This window comes from Ursus arctos, unplaced genomic scaffold (assembly GCF_023065955.2).
Source record: "Ursus arctos isolate Adak ecotype North America unplaced genomic scaffold, UrsArc2.0 scaffold_24, whole genome shotgun sequence".
Classification (NCBI taxonomy): domain Eukaryota; kingdom Metazoa; phylum Chordata; class Mammalia; order Carnivora; family Ursidae; genus Ursus; species Ursus arctos.
The window spans coordinates 22,756,585-22,775,674 of NW_026622919.1; the positions used below are offsets into that span (position 1 = coordinate 22,756,585).

The 19,090-nt window shown below is 56.6% G+C and overlaps 1 long non-coding RNA gene across 1 annotated transcript; it reads right to left on the reverse strand.

Moving 5' to 3' along the window:
- Positions 1–1,327: 1,327 nt before the first annotated feature.
- Positions 1,328–18,876, reverse strand: LOC113265561 (uncharacterized). The gene is made up of 3 exons (XR_003320066.4): positions 18,790–18,876; positions 14,723–14,839; positions 1,328–1,901 (listed from the first exon to the last, which is right to left on the reverse strand). It is a non-coding gene; the product is annotated as an uncharacterized LOC113265561 (long non-coding RNA).
- Positions 18,877–19,090: the final 214 nt, after the last annotated feature.

Consider the following 19,090-nt stretch of genomic DNA (forward strand, 5'->3'; position numbering starts at 1 on the left):
ACAGGGGTCACTCCAGAATGGAGACCTGCTGAGGCCGGATTCCTGGCGAATTTCTTGACTATGTGTGTGCGGGTAAGAAGGGGGGATGTGGAGCTGTGCAGAGTCAACACGTTGCTATGGGATCCTGCACCCCTTTCCCTACCACCCCTCCCCAACATTCAGGCAAACACACTAATCAGTTCTACTTTGCTGAAAGCCAATGGATGCTTTGATGCCAAGGGAGCCAATGAGATGGCCAGAATCCCGGCTTGCCTCTGCCCCACCCCCTCTATCTGCTCCTGAAATCCGTTCCCAGTTCCCCGTTGGGTCCCACCCTCCCCCCCCCCCCACCCATGGTCAGCTCTGTCCCTTTCATCTCCCTCCTCTGCTTCAGGGCCTAAAAGAGGCAGCTGGGGAGAGGTGGAGGGGTGTTTGTGAAGGAGTCTTTGGTCCCCACCTCATCAAATGACATCCTTGCTTTGCTTTGTCCTTCTACCCTGGAAAAGGGCAGGAAGCATCGCATTCCTCCACTGCCACTGAGGGAGAGGGCTTTGAGCTGGACCTTCAGGGACAGCTTCCTGATAACAGGGACGTTAAGAAATCGTTGGAGAGAGGGAGGATAGAAGCAGGAGAAAGATGAAGGTTGCTTGGAATACTGACCTGCCTGGAGAGGAGATCTCCTGATAGCGTCCTAGGCTTGCTGGCATTTTACTGCAACAGACGCCCCAGCCAAGCATGAACGCAGCGAAGGGGCTTCCTCCTGGCGTCACATCTCTGGCTGGAAGGGATCCTAAATGTCGGGGTTTCCTAGCTGGTACCCCGGAACCCACAGCCATACCAGATACTGAAACTCCGCCTGTGGGTTATGTGACCTCAGGAGGGGCCCACCCTTTTCTGTTCTGAGCTCGGTGGGTGTTCCACGGGTGACCTGGTCTCCATTGGTTTGCCTGGCTCCCTGATGGAGCCTAGAGCTTACCTTCTCTAATTTGCTGGCAGATCCCAGCACTCCCAGAACTCACCTTCTCTAAGTAGCTCCCCTCCAACATGCTGAGAAGAGGGATTTGTTCTCTTCCGACCTTCCTTGGGGGTGGGGGGCAGAAACCATAACTCCCCAACTATTCCCAAGGACCTGTGTTTGTTTCCTTCACTAACTGTATCCGAAGCACCAACAACAGTTTCTGGCACATAGTAGGAGCTCTAAAAACATGTGTTGTTTGATGAATGGTTCTTAGGCTCAGAAAGTCCCTCCTCCAGAAATCCATCCTACATACATCCCTATAGCTGCCACTTATTTATTTATTTTTTTAAAACTTTATTTATTTAAGTTATCTCCTCCAACGTGGAGCTTGAAGTCACCACCACTGGGAGATCAAGAGTTGCATGCCCTTCCAACTGAGCCAGCCAGGCGGCCCCCCCACCATTGCTGCCTTTAAATTTTCAGTTGTCCTGGCCTCAGGAGAGAGGGGTCCCCTGCCATCAGTGATGATTGAGCGCCTACTGTGTACAAACCTTTGTGATATGTGGCTCTCTTCATAATTTGTCTTGGCTCAACCCGATGCTTCTTACTGTCTGTCCTCCCGCCTCCCCTCCGAGCCCAGCCTTTATGCAACGTCAGTGGTCTATTCTCCAAGAGTTACCCAAGATTTAATAAAATACAACAAGAAACCAGAGGTTTGCTATATTTGTTTGCCCATTCTGTATCTTTTTTGTCTCCATTCAAGAGAAATGGAAACCTCTCCATTCCTCCGTCCTTCTGTGCGTCTCCGGCTCCCTGCGCAGGCTTCTCTGTGGCCCGGGTCTCTGCTTCTTCGCTGGAGTCTCTCCCTTTATCTTGGGGAGTGTCTCTCTGTTTCTTCCTTGGTGCGTGGGTGCGTCTCGGGCTCCCGTGCAGGCTCGCAGGCTCGCTCTCTCTTCTCCGGTTCCTTTACAACACATAGGTAAACAGGTGACTGCGGATTAGACATAGGAAAAAAAAAAAAAGAAGCAGCAGCAGTAGCTAGCGCGGAGTGTTTTCTCCCAGGTATCAGGGTCGCAGGTAGCTCCAACCCTAACTGGGAGCAAGTCCCGACAGGTGCAACTCCTGTCCAGATGTTGCGCAACGCGAGGCGCGTGCCCGGAGCCCAATCCTGGGTCTGGTTCCCGGGCTGAGGACTGGGTGGGGGGCGGTATTCAGACCAGAAAGATTCTTTCAGGTCCCCGTCCGGGAGCCAGACGCCCGCCGGCTCCGCTCCTGCCCACCCCGGCTTGCTCGCGGGGCCGCAGGGGGAGGCCGAGCGGTGGCTTGCCGGAAGAGGACAGTTTGGGACCCGGGAGGGGAGTTCCCTGCGTCTGGGCCGTGGGGGGAGCTGCAGGCCGGCGGGGTGAGTAAGGCCCAGCGGACGCAGGAGGCTCAGTGGCGGCGGCGGCGGCGATGGGGAGGAGGGTAATTACGCAGGGAGGCTCTCGCCACAGCACGTCCCCACAAATGAGAGGCCCCGGGCCCCAGACACCACACAACAAAGCAGGAGGCAATTATTTGGCTCCAGTGGGAGGGGACAGCCCTTCGCCGGCCCACTGCCGCTGAGCACCCGGCCTCCGCTGAGGGCGCAGGGGTGGGGGTGGAGGGGCCGCTCTCGCCAGCCCCCTGTGAGCAGGGCAGGGCCCGAGGGACTCCCGCTGGGTCGCCCTCAGAGGGGGTCCACGTTTAGGAAGGCAGAGCGGCAGGAGGCCCTGGGCACGATTAGAGCCAGCCCTCAGCCAGCCAGGAGCCTCCCACAAGGCCTCAGGGGAGGCCTCCCGGGCACCCCACACGAGTGAAGCCAGGAGGGCCCGGGACGCCGGGTGGAGCACGGAAGGAGCTCTGTGGGTCCGGGGGAAGCCAGTGGCCAACATCTGAACCCCCCCTTCCCCAGCTGTGGCCACACAACTGGCAACCCGGAGGCTCTCAGGCAGGTGGGGAAACCACAGAGGAGGGAGCGGGAGCCAGGGAGATTCCAGAGCACGTGGCCAGTGCTGGAATTCACACAATTGATATGCAAATCAAACGCAAATTGGTCCCCCCCCCCCAAATCATCAGATCTGGCCCCCGTGGCAGCAGAGCATGCCTGATCAGCTGGGGGTACCCCAGCCTCTGCTGGCCTCCCTCTCCCTCTCCAGCCACCCATGTTTGCTTCAGGAAAACTGTTAGCAAGTCCTACCGATACCTTCGATTCATGTGGAAACTTCCTGCAAAGGACTTCCCCCTCCTTGAGGAGAGAGCCCAAAGTACAGATGGAGAAAAAGAGGCCGTAAGAGATTCAGGTACTTTCCCCTGTTCTAACAAAACACCTGGCGGATGGCATGGCTCCTGGAACCTTCTGACAACGGCCCTAGATTATCAGCATGCCAGCTGGGGGAGGAGAAAGAGCCCGAGCCCTGGACTCTCTGGCCTCAGCTCTGCCCCTACCTTGCTGGGTCACCTCAGTCCTGTCATTCTGTTCTCTGAGCCTCAGTTTCCCTGAATGTCCAATGGCCATCTTTGGGAAAAAGGCTCTTCCAGACATGGAGTCCTCTTTTTTTTTTTTTTTAAAGATTTTATTTATTTATTCGACAGAGATAGAGACAGCCAGCGAGAGAGGGAACACAAGCAGAGGGAGTGGGAGAGGAAGAAGCAGGCTCATAGCAGAGGAGCCTGATGTGGGGCTCGATCCCATAACGCTGGGATCACGCCCTGAGCCGAAGGCAGACGCTTAACCACTGTGCCACCCAGGCGCCCCTGGAGTCCTCTTTTTGGACCACTGCCATCCAGGGCTGCTGCCCCGAGCCAACTGTCCCCCTTGTCCTCACCAGCTCTACCCTCGCTGCCCCAGGCCAACCAAGGATGAACCCCTAACCCCTGTCTTTCTCCATCTTCGAAATCTCACTCAAAATCCACTTGAGGGAGCCTCCTCTGATTAATTCTGCTAAACTAATAGCTCCTTTACGTTGGGGTTCCCTCCGTCTATGAAAGGCTCAGCATTCACAACTCTCCCCTATGTTTGTCCTGGCTGCTGTGTTGCAGAAAGAGCTTCTAAGTCATTTTGAAAATATGTATAGTGTCCCATTGTGCTCCCCCACCCCAGGATGGAGGCAAGGACTGTTTCTCCTCCATGAGACTAAGGGCTTCCCAAGGACCTGGGTTGTGTCATTGGGACAGAGAGCCCCCATGGGGTGGGACTGTGTCTCTGCCATCAGATCAGGGCTTTTCTCTAGGGCGGAGCACTCTGTCTCCTCTATCTACCCCAGCCTGGATTTGGCGGGGTAGGGGGGACGGACCCAGACAGCCTGCCTTTCCCAGGTCTCCACTGGCCTATTCCTCATTTCTTAGCTTCCGCCTCAACCCCGGACGACGGACGACAGCCGACAGCCGGGGTGGACACTGCTGCCGTCACCCTCTGCTGCCCAGGAGTGATTCTGCCTCTTCCTTCCTCAGGAGACTCAGCTCCCGGGCTCTGCCTCATCCCCTTCCTCCTCCTTCCTCCTCTCTCAGCCTCCTGCCTCCCTCGGCCCTCTCTAGGGCCTCAGGGCAAGTATTTGCCATCTCCCTCCCAGGCTGGTGCATTCCTGGGGCTGGCTCCGGGCTCCCTGGGAGGCCTGAGAGCCCTGCTCAGCTGCCCTTCACCCTCAGGGCCGCCTCACTACCCCCCCGGAATGCCTGGGTCCCTTGCTCGCTCCCCTCCCAGACGTCCTGGCGACGCTGGGGCTCCTGAAGTCCTGGACCGCCTTCTCCGCTCCGGAGCTGGGAAAGCTATCAGATCAGCCTGACGGCCATGCTAGCTGCAGGCAGCCTCCCGCGCTTCCCTCCTCCACATCTCTGTCACCACCCCAGGGAGCCTCCTCGCCTACAACCCTACCGCCTTATATTCATCTGCGGACCACATTTTTTTTTTTGATCTGGCCCAAGCAAATGACAGCAAATGCAGTGCAAGCCAGTTGCAAAGAGGCGGGAGCACAGAGTGGCCCTGACCGAAGGGAGAGGACTCCGCATCTGGAAGAGCCTCGCCTTTTTTTCCCAGAGATGGTCGTTTGACGCTCAGGGAAACTGAGGCTCAGAGAGAAGTGACTTATTCAGGCATTCCTGGCTGGGATGCCTAGGACTTTGGAAAATTCCAGGAGCCACTGGCCTGAGTTGGGCGACAGGGGTGCTCTCCTCTTCCCCCAGACCTCGTTTAGCTGTGGCCCTTCTTTCACACAGTTTCGGTACTTTTCCTTCTCTATGATTTTCCCCTTCCCGGCCTCCTGCCACTTCTTGCTCCCCGAGGACAGGAGATGATGGAGGTCGTGGCTCTTGTGGACTCCGAGGGGAGCTGAGAGGCCTCACCTGCCCTCCTGAGAGCTCCCCGCTGGCCTCAGATCCCTACGACCAGAGTGCTTGTGTGTGTGCCCGCGATGTATACAGACGTGTTGGGCTGAAGACTGGTGACATGGGGTTGGGGGCGGGTCTGGCTGACATATTCCAGCATCACCACCTCCTCTGAGAGGAGGAACTTGGGGCCCCTCCCCCGCTCCAGCAGGGAGATTTGGGGTTGGAGAGGCCAGAGAAGAAGGCCCCGCGGAAAAGGAGGGGGTAGTCACCATCAAGAAATACATCCCATCGGTGGATGTTTATTGAACACTTGCTATGTTGCAGGCACCGAGCTGGGTGCTGGGGATGCGGTGGAGGACAGGACAGCCTGCCCTCAGACAGCACGAGGGGCGGTGCTCAAGCCTGGGCTGTACCAGCATCGCCTGGATGCCCATTAAAATGAAAGGCCCGGGGCGCCTGGGCGGCTCGGTTGGTCAGCTAAGCGTCTGCCTTTAGCTCAGGGCATGATCTCAGGGTCCTGGGATGGAGCCCTGCAGGCATCAGGCTCTCTGCTCAGTGGGGAGCCTGCTTGTCCCTCTCCCTCTGCCTGCTGCTTCCCCTGCTTGTGCGCCCACGCTCCCTGTGTGTGTGTGTGTGTGTGTCAAATAAATAAAATCTTTAAACTAAATAAAAGGAAAGGTCCCTCTTCATTCAGCAAGTCTATGGGGCCCAGGAACATGCATTTAGACAAGCATCTCCCCTTCTCTTTCCCTATGACGTTGATGCAGGTGGTCTGGGGACCCACACCGGAAAAGCCCTGGTGGCATGTCCTGGGTTGTAAGAAGAGCCTGGAGCTCTCACAGAGCCCCGGGGAGGCAGGGTCTCCCCTCATCGCTAAGCAGCAGGCCTGCCTCCCTCTTCAGATGCCGCCCGTGGACTAAGAGTTCACACACTCAGCGCCCCCCCCCACACACACCCTGTTGGTTCCTACCCCTCACCTCCCTGGGGGCCCCAGGGCACCTTCTCCACAGTCCATAAAGGGTGAGCACCAGTGGGGAGGGACGGCAGGGCTGTCTGGCTGAGACCCCTCCGACCACACTCCCCACCCTTCCTGCCTGGTCTCAGAGGGGCTCCTGGACTAAGGGTCTGGGCTGCAGAGAGAGGAGCCAAGAGGAAGGCATTTGAGAAGGAGAAAGAGAGGGTGAGAGCAAGGCGAAGGGAAAGAGGCTGCCCCTCCCCACCCCACCCCCCAGCGCCTGGCGTTTGATGCTGGGGGTGCTGAGCCATCTCCTCTCCCGGAAACCGAGGCCAGACAGATAAACACAGATGGAGGGAGAGACTCAGCTGCTTTATTTATGGGCCTGGTGACAGGCCCTCTCCTGTCTCAGAGTCCCTAATCTACCGGGCGGAAGAGGCATCCCACCCCCTCACTACCCTCTTCCCTCCCTCCTGAGACTGGGGCTCAGCCAGGCTCCAAGCCTTCCCCAGCCAGTCAGGCACAGGCCTGTGTGCCAGCTCCCGTGGGCTGGGAGAGAGTGTCCAGGTGCTCTCCCCCAACAAGACGGGGAACCCACGGACGCGGAAACCCACCCTATCTTCATGGGCCATCAGGAACCATTGGTTCTGCAGGGAGACCCACCCCCACGAAGGTGCCCAGGGACTGGAGGAAGGGCTAGGTGCCACCTCAGAGGGGCCTTCCCACCAAGAGGTCGGACGGTTCAAGTGTCTTGACTTGGGAAGTGCCTGAGGAGACCGACTGGGCCATTGGGGCCGCCCCCCTCCCCCCCCCCCCCCCCGGGCCTATCCGGAGCAGGTGCTGATGGGGGATTCCCTGAGGCCCCTAGAGGCTCAGACCCAGAGCTGAAGGCTCCAGGGCCCCTGCAGTGCTTCCCTCTAATGGCAATTAGCATCCACACAGAGGGGGCTCTGGGGACCCACGACAGTTCCTCCTTCTCCCCACCCCCAGCCCCCCACACACACGCTGGCATCCTCTTATGAAGGGTTCATTTCACTGTGGCTTTCAGAGTGGGGTCCAGCTGGGGCCAGGCCTCCCATCAGCTGAGAAACACGGATTTCTTCAGCTCCCTGCCCTGTGCCCGGCTACACAGCCCCTTCGTTCTGTCCCTTTTATCCAGGTCTACCCCAAATCTGGGTAGGGGGAGAAGTAACTCAGCCTTCCAGGGAGGCCCCAGGGTTGGAGGTCAGAGAGCAGTAAAAGGGCAGAAAAGAGGGAAGTCAGGGAGGGGGCAGATCCCTACCTGGCGGTGGCTTTGAGACTGGACCCAAGGAGCCTTGAAAGCCCCAGAGATTCGAGGATTTGGCTCAGAGGATCAGAGGGCCGGCTCCCCTGACTCACAGTGGCCAGACAGGGACCTGTTCAACTCGCCTCTCTTTTTCATTTCAGTGACTTTGGTTCATCCATGAGGTCAGGGAGGAACTTCACCAAAATGACACGCTTCCCCTCCCCCTCCCATTTCAGCTGGTCCCCAGCCTGTCTTCCAGCCCTCCCCACCTCCCACCTTCTCTTAGCGCCCTCCTCCCCCCTGGGGAAAAGGGGCAATTGGGAATCCTGGCTCAGATGTACTGATTTACTGTGAAGTCCCAGGCAGTTTCTTTTTTGGATAAATGGGCCTGGCTTAAGGATAAATGGCATTCACTGGCCTCTCCCCCTAAATCTACTTCACGTTCTCTTCTAGGAACCTCTCCCCACGGATGCACTCAGCCCACTCCCTAGGGCATCTTCCCAGTCTCTGAGCACCACCTCAAGAATTCCATCCGTTTGCTGTCTGTCCTTGTTTCTGGACTCTTGTTGAGTCAGGGATGGGCTCTATCTCCCCCGTCAGTCTGGGAAATCTTTGTGGTCAAGAACCATGTCTCCCCTATCTGACCAACAGCTCCTCCCTGAAGGGGTAGCCTTCTGGACATCCTTCCAGCACTGGGCACAGGCCCCCCTGCCTACTGGCGGGGCAAGAGGGAGGAAGGGAGGCATATTCAGTTCTCCACCCGGTGAACAGGTCACTGCAAAGGTAAGCCCAGGGAGCAAAGGGGAAAAGCTTCCCACTTTGAGAACTTTTAAGTTGAAACTGAAAAGAAGAAAGGAAGAAGAGAGAGCGTTTTCCCCCCAAGATTCTCCCGAGAGCCTCAGAGCCTTCCTCCAGCCCCACCTCCCTACTCTACTTGCTTCCCCCTCGAGGCCCAAGACCGAAGACAGTAGCATCTGTGCCATCTCTTCTGTAGTGGCATTTGCTCCCTCCTCCTCCCACTTGCCTGCCCCCCCGCCTGAGGGCCCTGGCTCCTTGCCAGTGGCCAACCTGCTCAGCCCCACCCCGGGTCCTTCCTCAGGACAGAACCAGCTGCCAAACCCGAGAGCCCCTTCTCCCCAAGCATAGGCAGTCTGGATATGTAAAGCAGCTTGTGGACCACTCTGAACTCAGGGGTCTGTCTCTACTGGGGACAGGGAAGATGAATGTGTGCTCAGCTTGGGTATGTTTTCACCGCCTTCTGTCCCCTCCCCTCCTTCAGGTGATTTTGGGACCTATGGTCTGGGAGAGGTCACTGTGTCCATTCATGCCCAACGCTCCACCACGCTGGATAAGCATCTCGTTGGCTTTGAGACCCCTAGGTCTTCTGAAGCAATGAAGCACACGGGGACCCTTCTCTCCACTTGACAGGAGGGCCCTAACATGACATCCCCCTTCATTGCTGCCCTCTCTGCTCCAGGTCCCTAAGGAGACCCACGCTGATCGCAGCTCTCCTTGCTCTCTCCTGGAGAGAACGGACCTGACCCGTCCACCTGGGTCTCAGCCAGAGAGCCCCACAGAGCTGCCGGGCGGGCTGGCTTCCGGCCTTCCTGTTCGAAGCCTGGGCTGCTGGAATTCCACCCCGATGTCTGATGCACGGAAAGTGGCTGTCTTCCTTGTGCCAGCTGCCCCGAAAGCTAACAAGAGCTCTCGTTTACTGAGCCCTTAGTATGGGCCAAGCACACACATGGTCTTCATAATCTTCACAACGACCGCTGAAGTGGGTCCTATGATTACCCCCATTTTACAGATGGGGAAATGAAGGCTGTGACAGACAGTGGTTGCCCTTCCTGCCCAGAAGGCAGCCCACGTTGGGCCAGGGCCACGGTCATTGTTGCATGGACAGCAGGAGTGGCCTACTGTGGACAGAGCTCTGCTCTGGGCAGCTGAGGGAAAGGGCGGCACGCCCACGAGGCTTTCTCTTGCCAAGACGGCTTCTGGAGCAGTGTTCAATCTGATGGGAGAGACGAGCTCCTCTGGGAGCTGCCAGGCTGAGAGAGGAGTCTGATGGTACTAAGGAAAAATCAGCATCCCCTGCCCGCTCCCCCCCATGCCCACATCCCAGGGAACACCCACCAGAGGCCTCCACGACCGCATCTCTGTCCTACGTAGGAGCCTAGCTCCTGCTATCCCATGTTCTGGGAACACACAGGGATGGGTTTCCTCTTCCCCGCGTTTCTAGAGCCAAGGACAAGAGTACACCCCTCCCTGAGGCTGAAAGACTCTTGCTGGACCCAAAGGCCTGCTGACTTCCCAGGCTGAGGGCCTCACATGGAGGGAAATTCCCCGACAGCGTGGGGGCCCCCCTACCTAGAAGCAAGGGGATGGCTGGCATGAACTCTGCAGGCATCTTGGAATTCCTTGCCTTCCCATTTCCTCTTCACCCCGGCCAAGCCCGGAGGATTATGACAGTGCGGGCAATAAAAAGTGCCTAACCGGTTGTTGACCAGCCGAGGCTGCTCCCCGTTTCCCTCCGCGGGGGCGGAACCGGCAAAGTCAGTTTCACTTTTGCTAGTGCCCAGTTTCCTGATGGTGGCGGGTGCTAGCGGAAGCGGGGCACCCGGGGGTTGCCAGTCGCTGGTCCCCGATGCTGCTTCCAAGGTGGGTGTGCCCCAGGAGGCAGACGGCCCCCAGAGAGGGGCAGAATTGCTCTTTCCCTGAGCAGAGAGGACAACACGCCTGCTGGCCTGTGTGGGAGCTGGGAGGCGGTGCAGAGGATACCCTCTGCCCTGGGTGACAGTGCCCTCCGTCTGCTTCTGCACTGGGGGCAGAAACGGAGAGTGCCGGCTCTGGAGCCTGACTGCCCGGGTTGGCATCCCGACCGTGCCATTAGCCAGCCGGATGATCCAGGGCACATTCCTTAAACTTGCTATGCCTCAGCTTTCTCATCTGTAAAGTGGGGCTAAGTGTGCATGAAGTACTTAGAGGAGGGCGGCTCTTCCTTTCCCTTCCCCAGCTCTGATTCCAGCAAAGACAGAGCCAGGCGCGGGCTCCTCACCTTCCCGGCAAACCTGCTCTGTCCCTGGTATCGTCTCCCCCGGGGAACCTTCCAACAGACTGTCCCCTCCACTGGAACTGGCCGCCCTGCTTCCTCTGCAGCTCTCCCCTCGTCCTCTTCCCCCAGCCACCAATTCCCAGGCCCAGGCCCCTCCCTTCCCAGCCTGCCCCTCCCTTCCCAGCCTGCCCCAGCCCTGAGACACCCCAGGCCCTGCCACCCGAGGCCCTCCGCTCTGCCCCGTCCAGCTGGGTGTCCAGTGTCCCCCATCAGAGTGGTGTTTTACTACCGAATCTACTGGCCCGTGCAAGTCATGTGTGGCCTTCCACGTCTCGGGCAGTACTACCCCCTTGCCCATGCCTCAAGCTCCCCATTTTGATCCAGAAAAGTGGCACAGTCACTGGGCTGCCTGCCACCTCCGACTGCACCCGGGGCTTGGCAGACAGACAGCCACCTGTCTCAGGAGGCTCAGATGGATGCCGAAAGGCGGTGGAGGCCAAGAGGCCTCCCCACCAGAGCCCCGCAGAAGCCCCTCCGGCCCTGATGCTGTCAAAACAGACATTCGGTTACAAGGTCCAAACCCGGCCAGGTAGCGGCTAATGCCGAGGAGCCAAGTGGGACTCCCCAGAAAACCCCTCACGCAACTGCTGCCCTCAGAACTCCTTTAGCCTCTTTTTCCTGCCCCTGCTCTGCCGTCTGCCATCTCTTGGGGCGGGGGGGGGGGGGGGATGCTTACAGGTGGGAGGTGGAGTGGGAGGCTGCTTGGCCCCCAGGGGGGCAGCTGAGATTTATGGGACTGGATTTTTACAGGCTGGGGAGAGGCCCCGGGCAGGAGCTGCGGAGCCCAACCAAGGAGCAAATGCGTACAAACCTCCCGACTTGAAAGCTGAGCAACGGGCAGCCCCAGGCCTGTGGTTGGTGAGAGATTTACAGCTCTTGCACAAGGCCTGGAGGGGGCCTGGGGAGCTGCAAGGACACTTCAGAGCCAGAATAACTCCCCACCAAGGCCTTCACCTTTCTCCTCTAGGAAAAAAAATTACTCACCAATAGAACAGGCTGGAGCTGCCAGAAAGATGGTTATCGCTGTAGGGACCCCGCCCACCCGGAGACTAGGTGACTCCCAACTTCCTCCCCCACCCCGACTCTCCTGTCCGCCCCCAGGTCAGGGAGAGGTGCCTGGGGCCAGGTGGGGGAAGGGGGGTGACTTCCAGAAGGGGCCTCCATCTGGAAGTAGGGACGCTCATGTTCCCATGAACCCTTTTCCCAGGAAGTGGGGGCAGGAGGGGAGGGTGGGTTCTGGCCAATTCTGGATGAGTCTCAAGATTTAAGGAACGCTTTGAGAGTATGTTTGTGGGGTAGGAGTCTTCCCTGAAGGGAGACAGGAATGGCTCAATAAGGACACAAAAACACAGAGAGCCCGGTGACCCTGTGCTTGGTGGCTACCTTTCCTTTAAGCCGATGAGCCAGAGGCTGAGCTGGAAACCTCAAGAGCAGATGGTGCCCGGCCCAGCCCCAACCCTCAGCTCTTGCCCACCAAACTCTGCTGTCAAGCTTCCCTTGGGCCTGACCCCAGGCTCTTCTCCCCGTCCATGAAAGAATTATCTAGTAGTCAATGGCCCTGTGTCTAGGGCTTGACATCACTGGGGGCAGCTCAACTAGTTTAAGGGTGTGTTTCTGCTTCCTCCCAGACTCTGGACTCTGCACCCCATCACCCTGAGTCCCCCCTCGTCTCTTGCACCTTCATGGAGCAGCCCTGAACCTCAGCTGGGTGGAGGAGGGGTGCACTGCTAACCACTTAAAAGGGCCCCAGGGAAGCATCCTGGGACAGGTGAGGAGCTAGAGCCTTTGAACTGGGCAGGAGGGTGGGGGTTGCCGGAAGATGGAAATCCTGGGCCAGCACTTGCAGGACTCCAGGCAGAGGGATGGGGACGAAGCTCCATAAAAGGCTGACCCACCCTCTCTCCAGTCTGGCCTTCCCCTCCCCACTCCTTAGTCCAGCCTCCTAAGACCAGAGCTGGCGCTGAGACAGCCAACTGAGTCATGTCTCGGGTGCCCAGCCAGGTGGGCACAGACTTGCCCATGGCCAGGCCCCACCCTGAGTGGTCGGTCAGCACTCCCCGGGAAGAGGCCAGGGGCACAAGCAGGGAGAGGACAGAGGCACTGCCCTTCTAAGCAGGGCACTGTTCTAATCCGGCCCAACGGGGAGAGAGGCTGGGGTGGGGAGGGAGCCCAGTGCTGGGCAGAAGGTGGGTAGGAGAGCAACTATGCTCTCCTTTCATCCTTTCTTCTGCTGATTGGCAAGCAGGGAAGGAAAGGAAGACTCACTTGAGGTCAGTGTTCTAGCAGGGAGGGAGCGGAAGTCAGAGAGGAAAATGGCTTTGCTCCCTTGGTCCCCAACCCCCCCCCCCCTCCTGCCACCAGCTTCAGACTACAGGCTCGAGGAGGAGTGGGCCGGGCTGGTCAGGACCTGCCTGCAGCCTGCCTTCCTCCCCAGCAGGCCGGGGGAAAATTACTCTCCTGGTACTGCTTTTTATTTTTTGAAGCCAGATCAAAGGTGGGACCCAGCTGGGAGCCCTAGTAAACTCTCAGCCATGTGGAGCCTTCAAGTTTCAGCCGGGGAAGCAGGAGCTGTGGGAGGGAGTGGCCCAGGCCCTGGTGGCCAGGGTCAGGGGCAGACAGGAGACAGGAGTGGAGCTGGGAAGTGGGGACCAGTCAAGGATCAGGGACTTGAAGAATCCAGGCAAGGCCGTGGCTGTGGTCGGCGAGGCCGTGACTGTGGTCAGCTTGGTTTCCACGGCTGCTCTCTCCGAGCAGGGACCCACCCACGGAGGTATGACTCCCTATCCCAGCGTCCAAGCCAACTGGAACGGTGTTGAGATTAGTCAAATGTCATCCCACTTTTACTTCACTGCCCTCTTCCACCACCTGCTCGGGGGCACTATTTTGTGTAGCCAGGAAGCCTTTAGATTAGATAGCTGTGCTCCCTCCTGCTGCTGCAAAAAAAAAGCACATTCCCCCTTTCCATGCCTGCCTTCAAACTAGAAAGAAAGCATCTCCTTATTTCCTTTATACTTTCTCGGTGAGAACTTGAAACTGAGAGCCAGTCCCGAGCCCAGCACCATCTCTCCCCACCTCCCTTTGTCCTGTCCACGGTGTCCTCTTGTGTAGGCCAAAAGACTGCCATTCCTGTCTGGGGGGGGGCCTCCCTCCTCTCTAGGGCAATCGTGTCTCTCCTCCTTTCTGGAACCTCACTGCCATCCCCGATATCGTGGCTGGAAGGGGCGAATGGGGTTCCTCATCCACACTGGTTCCCAGGGTGAACGCGTGTCTGGCACTATCCCTGGGGACATGTTGTGTGGGCACCCAGACACCCCCCATTTCTTCCCTCATGCGTTCTGAAGTCTGGAGAGGCTGGATCCTGACTGACACCCTGGCAGAGCCGAGGTGTAACCAACAGAACAGAGACAGAGCTCCCCGGAGCCTCGGCTGGCCGCGCGAAGCCCTCTTTCATGGTTCCCCGGATTCCCTCCTTGTCACCTCAGGCAGCAATCCTTTGCCCCAGTTCCAGCTTCTCCTGAGGCGGAGGGATGGACAGCGAGCGTGTGCACACGCGTGTGTGAGTGTGTACACGGACACACGTACCTAGGCGGGTTTGGATATAGAGGGAAAGCAAGGACAGAGTGGCACTTCACAAATTCTGTTCCCACTGACGCATTATGTGACCTCAGCCAACTCCACCCCCTTCTTAGAGCCTCGGTTTCCCCTGGCCATAAAATATGGGGTTAATTGTCCCTCCCAGGGAAGCTAGGAGGGTAACTGGGCAATGGCTCTGAAGTGTCTAGGAAGGGAAGGAGATCTATAAATACAAGTGATCATTAGAGGGTACTTTGCAGCCATTTTGTGGGTCCCAATGTATTATTACTATTATCATTGTTACCGTCATCGCCACTGTCACCCACTTCCTGAGTCTCTGCTGGCTGGGTCGGCGCTTGCCGGTGAAGCACGGATGCTCCTGAGCCCGGCATCCCAGCCAACGGCCTCACCGACCCCACAGCCTCCATACTCAGGGTGTCTGCAGAACCCTCAGGAGGCCAGTGATGGCTGCCAAGACGGGGCTTTGACAAGAGGGGGTCAGGGACCCAGAAGAGAGACGGAGACAGTGCCCACCTGGGGAATTCACTTTGTCCCTAGGATCGTCTCCAGTCGGCCACGGGAAGCCTGGACTCAGAGATGCAGACACGGAGCTGTGGTCATCGGATCAGGAGGGGTGGAGAGGGCGAGAGGCTGAGGCAGAGATAGGAGAGTGTTACCAGACATGGTAAGATGAGCTGGTGGTAGGAACTGATTCCTTGAAGAGGCAAATGGCTCTTCAAGGAGTCTTTGTAGCGGCTAGAACATTCCCTCTTTCCAGATGAAGCAGGGCATGGGCCTGGCAAACAGTAGGCACTCAATGCATGCTTGCTAAACTCAATTTATATGCTTGCCTTTCCCTTCCAGTAAGGTTAAAAAACAAAACAAAACAAAACCAACAACAACAAAAAAAACAAAACCCAGCATCTGCTTTTAGAAATGCCTTGGGTGCCCTCTAGTGGCGACAAAGGAAGGCTGAGCGGGCACAGGTGCCTTCTACCCTCAAGGGCTGCTCCCTGGGAAGGGGGGGGGCGGGGAGAGGGAGGAAGGAGGGTCTGCCCTTTCTTCCTGAGGCTCCACAGACCTCATCCCAAGGGGACTAGGGGGTAGAAAGAACCAGGTAAGGAGGAAGAACTCTGTGGGGAAGGATGGGTGGAATGTTCTTGCTGGAACATTCCATGGCAGTTGGTGGACAGCCATCGGGTCTGGCAGGGAAACCAGGGGACAGAGGGAGTAGACAAGTCAGGGCATGGGTCAGGAGTGGCATCCCTGGGCAGTGGAGAAAGGGGTGGCTGTGTGCGTGCCCCTGGGGTGCGGGGTCAATGTTTCGTGCTCAAAGAAGAGTAAGGAAACTTAGATCATTGAAATCCTAGATGGGCCAGGGAGAAAAAAAGTAATGAGATTCACTTAAACTAGTTGTTTGTACCACATTTCTCTGGGCACGTAGGAGTGGCAGGGATGGTTCGACAAGTCTGCAACTTTGATTTCTCTGTAGGTGGAAAGAGAAGGGATGAGAATGTGGAAAACCAGCAAGAGGGATATGGGAGAAGCAGAAGCTACTGGCAAAATCCTTAAGGGAGCATGAGCCAGCTTTCAAGGCTGAATTGGCTGTAACTCTTCAAAAATAAACGATAAAGCTTGGGTTGTAGCAATGAGTAAGGACCAACAAATAGTCAAGGCTGGGACGCTGACGTTCTTCTGGCTTCTGAACATCCAGGACCTGCTCCACCATTCTTTTCACAGAAGGCCCCGGAAGGAATCTGGAGCTTCCTAAGGGCAGAAACTGCACTTCTGCCTCCCGCCCTCCTTCTGGTGCTCTTGCCCATCCTTGGGGATGGATGGGGGCAACTACATGCAAAAGACAAGGCCAAGGGGGGTGTCAGGAAGCAGGAGAAAGACAGGAGAATCAAGAGGGAAGGAGGTGAAGAGGGAGACAGGGAAGGAGAAGTGAAATGGAGGTGGAGGGAGCTGGGCCTGGCAGAGAAGGGAAGTCCACAAAAAAGTATTAAAAGGATGCAGTCGTTTAGTCAGTCAACAAACATTTACTGTGCACCTACCCTATAGCAAGCAGTGTGCTGCAGGGGGTGGGGAGGGAGGAGGTGCAGGGGTGAACAAGACAAAAGTGGGGCTTTAAGGGGTGGCAAAAATGAGAAAGGGAGAGAAATCGACCACTTAGAACAAAAAGAGGCTGAGAGTAGTTGGAAACAAGAATGGAAATATCACCAAGAGAGAAAAGAGAAAGAGAGAGAGGGAACCTGCCCCCAGGCCCATCGTGAATGAGACACAGCTGGAACCACCTGTCAGCCCTGGCTCCCTGAAGACCAAGGCAAGTAGAGAGGGGCAGGGGAGAAACTCAGGAAGGGGAGGGACAGAGGTGGGGGAGGGCAGAGGGTGAGACTGTTCATAGTTTGTCACTTGGGCACCCACAGTGGAAAGATGTGCAGGCTACCGAGACATTTGGTTGCCTACTGGAGTCACCCAAGGAATTACTCAATACCATCGCCAGCCCCCCCCCGGAGATTCCGATTTTCTCCACCTGGGATGGGACCTGGACTTCAGAATTTATGAATAGCTCTCCAGTGAGTGTGAAGTGTGGCTAGGGAGAAAGTGGACATTAGACGCTGCCCGCCTGGCCTCCTTCCTCTCATGAGGATGGAGGCCATCTAGAAAGCAGCGACCTGTGGGAAGAGAAGTTGTATGGTGGTTTTGGGGGTTGTAAACGAGGCTCAAAGACTCCAACTGTCCTGACAAAGTATAAGGCACTTCTGTCCTTAGAAAGTGCTGCCTTCCCTGGGTGTGCCTTTGGTAAGAAAGGAGCAAGAGAGCCTAGAAAGAAGGAACAAAACAAGGCAATGGCGGTCTTTAAAAGGGAAGAACAATTCAAGTAACTCAAAACGGCTGCCAAGTTCTCTGTTTTTGCACCCTGTTCCCCCACCCACACACATGCACCCCCCCACTTCTGCTGTCTTCATGATGGGGCCTCTGGGGTGAGAGAAGCACAGCTGTCCCAGCTTTCGTCCCACAACAGGTTTGGCAGTGGCCCAGCAGGATATTCAACCTCACCTCCCCCCAAAAAAACTCCCTGCACCCTAATATAGCTGAGTCACTGAACTGGGGTGGAGTCCTTGGCCTGACAGTGAAGCAATCTTAACTTGAAAAATGGCATGGGAACAGAATGTATGGTCTACATAAACAAGTCCTACGTAGATGTAATTGTATGCAAATATTCATTCTTTAACTCCACATACATTTCCTGCCAGTCCTCCTGGACAGGCCTCAAACCTTCCACTGCAGCTCACAGCTCAGCGCAGGAGTCAGAAGCGAAAATAAAAAGTGTGTTAGCGAGTGAAGCCCTCTGCTATGGCTCAGCGGGAGTTAGCTGTTCAGACTTTGAGCAGGGGCTTGAAGGATGTACAGGAGTTTACCAGGAGAAAGGAAGGATAAAGTAGGAAGGGAAAGGGAAGACATAGTGCTTAGGAAATGTGGAATCTTTCCTTGACACAAAAGGGTAGGGTTTGTAGGAAGGGAACAGGGTGGGGGGAGGAAAGATCCACAAATAAGTGTAAAGGATGTGGTCTGCCTCCTAGTCCGGAGTTCGAGCTTTTTATCCAGGAAGGCATAGGGAGCCAATAAAGCATCTTAGGTAGAGGAGTGATAGCTCCTAGAGTCCGGTTTTTCAAAAGCTAAGTCTCGGAGGGGTAGACTGGAAGAGAATATTTACATTTATTCATCAATTCCTATGTACTCGGCATTGGCTCTGTGTTTTATCTTATCACTCCAACCCTTTATGATAGCGTTTTTCGAACTGCCAGTCATGATCAAGAAAAGGCAGGCAGGCAGAAAGGAAGGGAGGGAAGAAGGAAGAATAACAGGATAGAAAATATCAGCATATCACGGGTAGGAAGGTTTAGTATTGTTTGCGGAAACTTTGTTATACATTCTCGCAGGAGTGTAAGTGTACTGTATCAGGATTCAAATGTATTTCTCGCTGTGCTTTACGTTTAAAAAAAAAGAGAGAAGCCGCTGCTCTGAGGTGTAGGTGTGATGAGCCTCATCGTACAGATGAGGACAGAAGGCGGGGGGAGTTTCAGTACCCTGCCCTCGGTAAGTGGGATGTGTAAATTTCGAACCCAGGCTGGTCTGAAGCCCGAGTAGATTTCTTGCCGAAAAATGCCAAGGCAGCGCCCTCCAATCCAAGCTCTGTGTGTATTCACACAGCGCCTCATTCAAGGAGGTAAGTGGGGCAGGACCAACTCTGTCCACCCGAGGCGCTGGTCAGAGCGCATAGTCCAGGGTGCCCCAGGCGCACAGAACCCGATTATCAGAGGCAGCCCCGGGAATCTCCCTTTAGAGAGAGCTTCAGGTGATTTGGGCGGACCGCCCGTTGGAGGGGGGGGTCGCTGCAATAACCAGGTGAGGATGAACGGGGACCTGAACCAAGACGGCGAAATAATCCCTTTTCTCAGAAGTGTCACGTAGCCCCAACTCCCGCTATTGTTGGACTCCTATGCCTGGCAGCACAAAGTCGCCTGGGGGTTCATTTCCCTCCGCCGAGGCGCTGAAAGGCGAGGGACTAAATAAAAGGCTGGTGGTTTTCCACTCACCAGGCACGGGACTTGAGTGGCCGAAGAGCAGGAGGCCCGTGCCACACCAGGGCGACACTGGATTGAAGTGTAATGTATGTACTATTTATAGGGCATTTCTGGGCCTCACCCTAAGGACTTCTGATTGGCTTTAGGGGAGATCTATCACTCATCTTTTGGGTTCGAGGTGGGTGGAAGGTCAACTACGACCAATACAAAACCACTCCTCGGCTAAGCCCCTCCTCATCTAGCTTCCTGTTGCTGTCCATCAACCACCTCGTGGGCGGGACTTTGCCTCCCGCCAATTGGCTGGCGAACATGT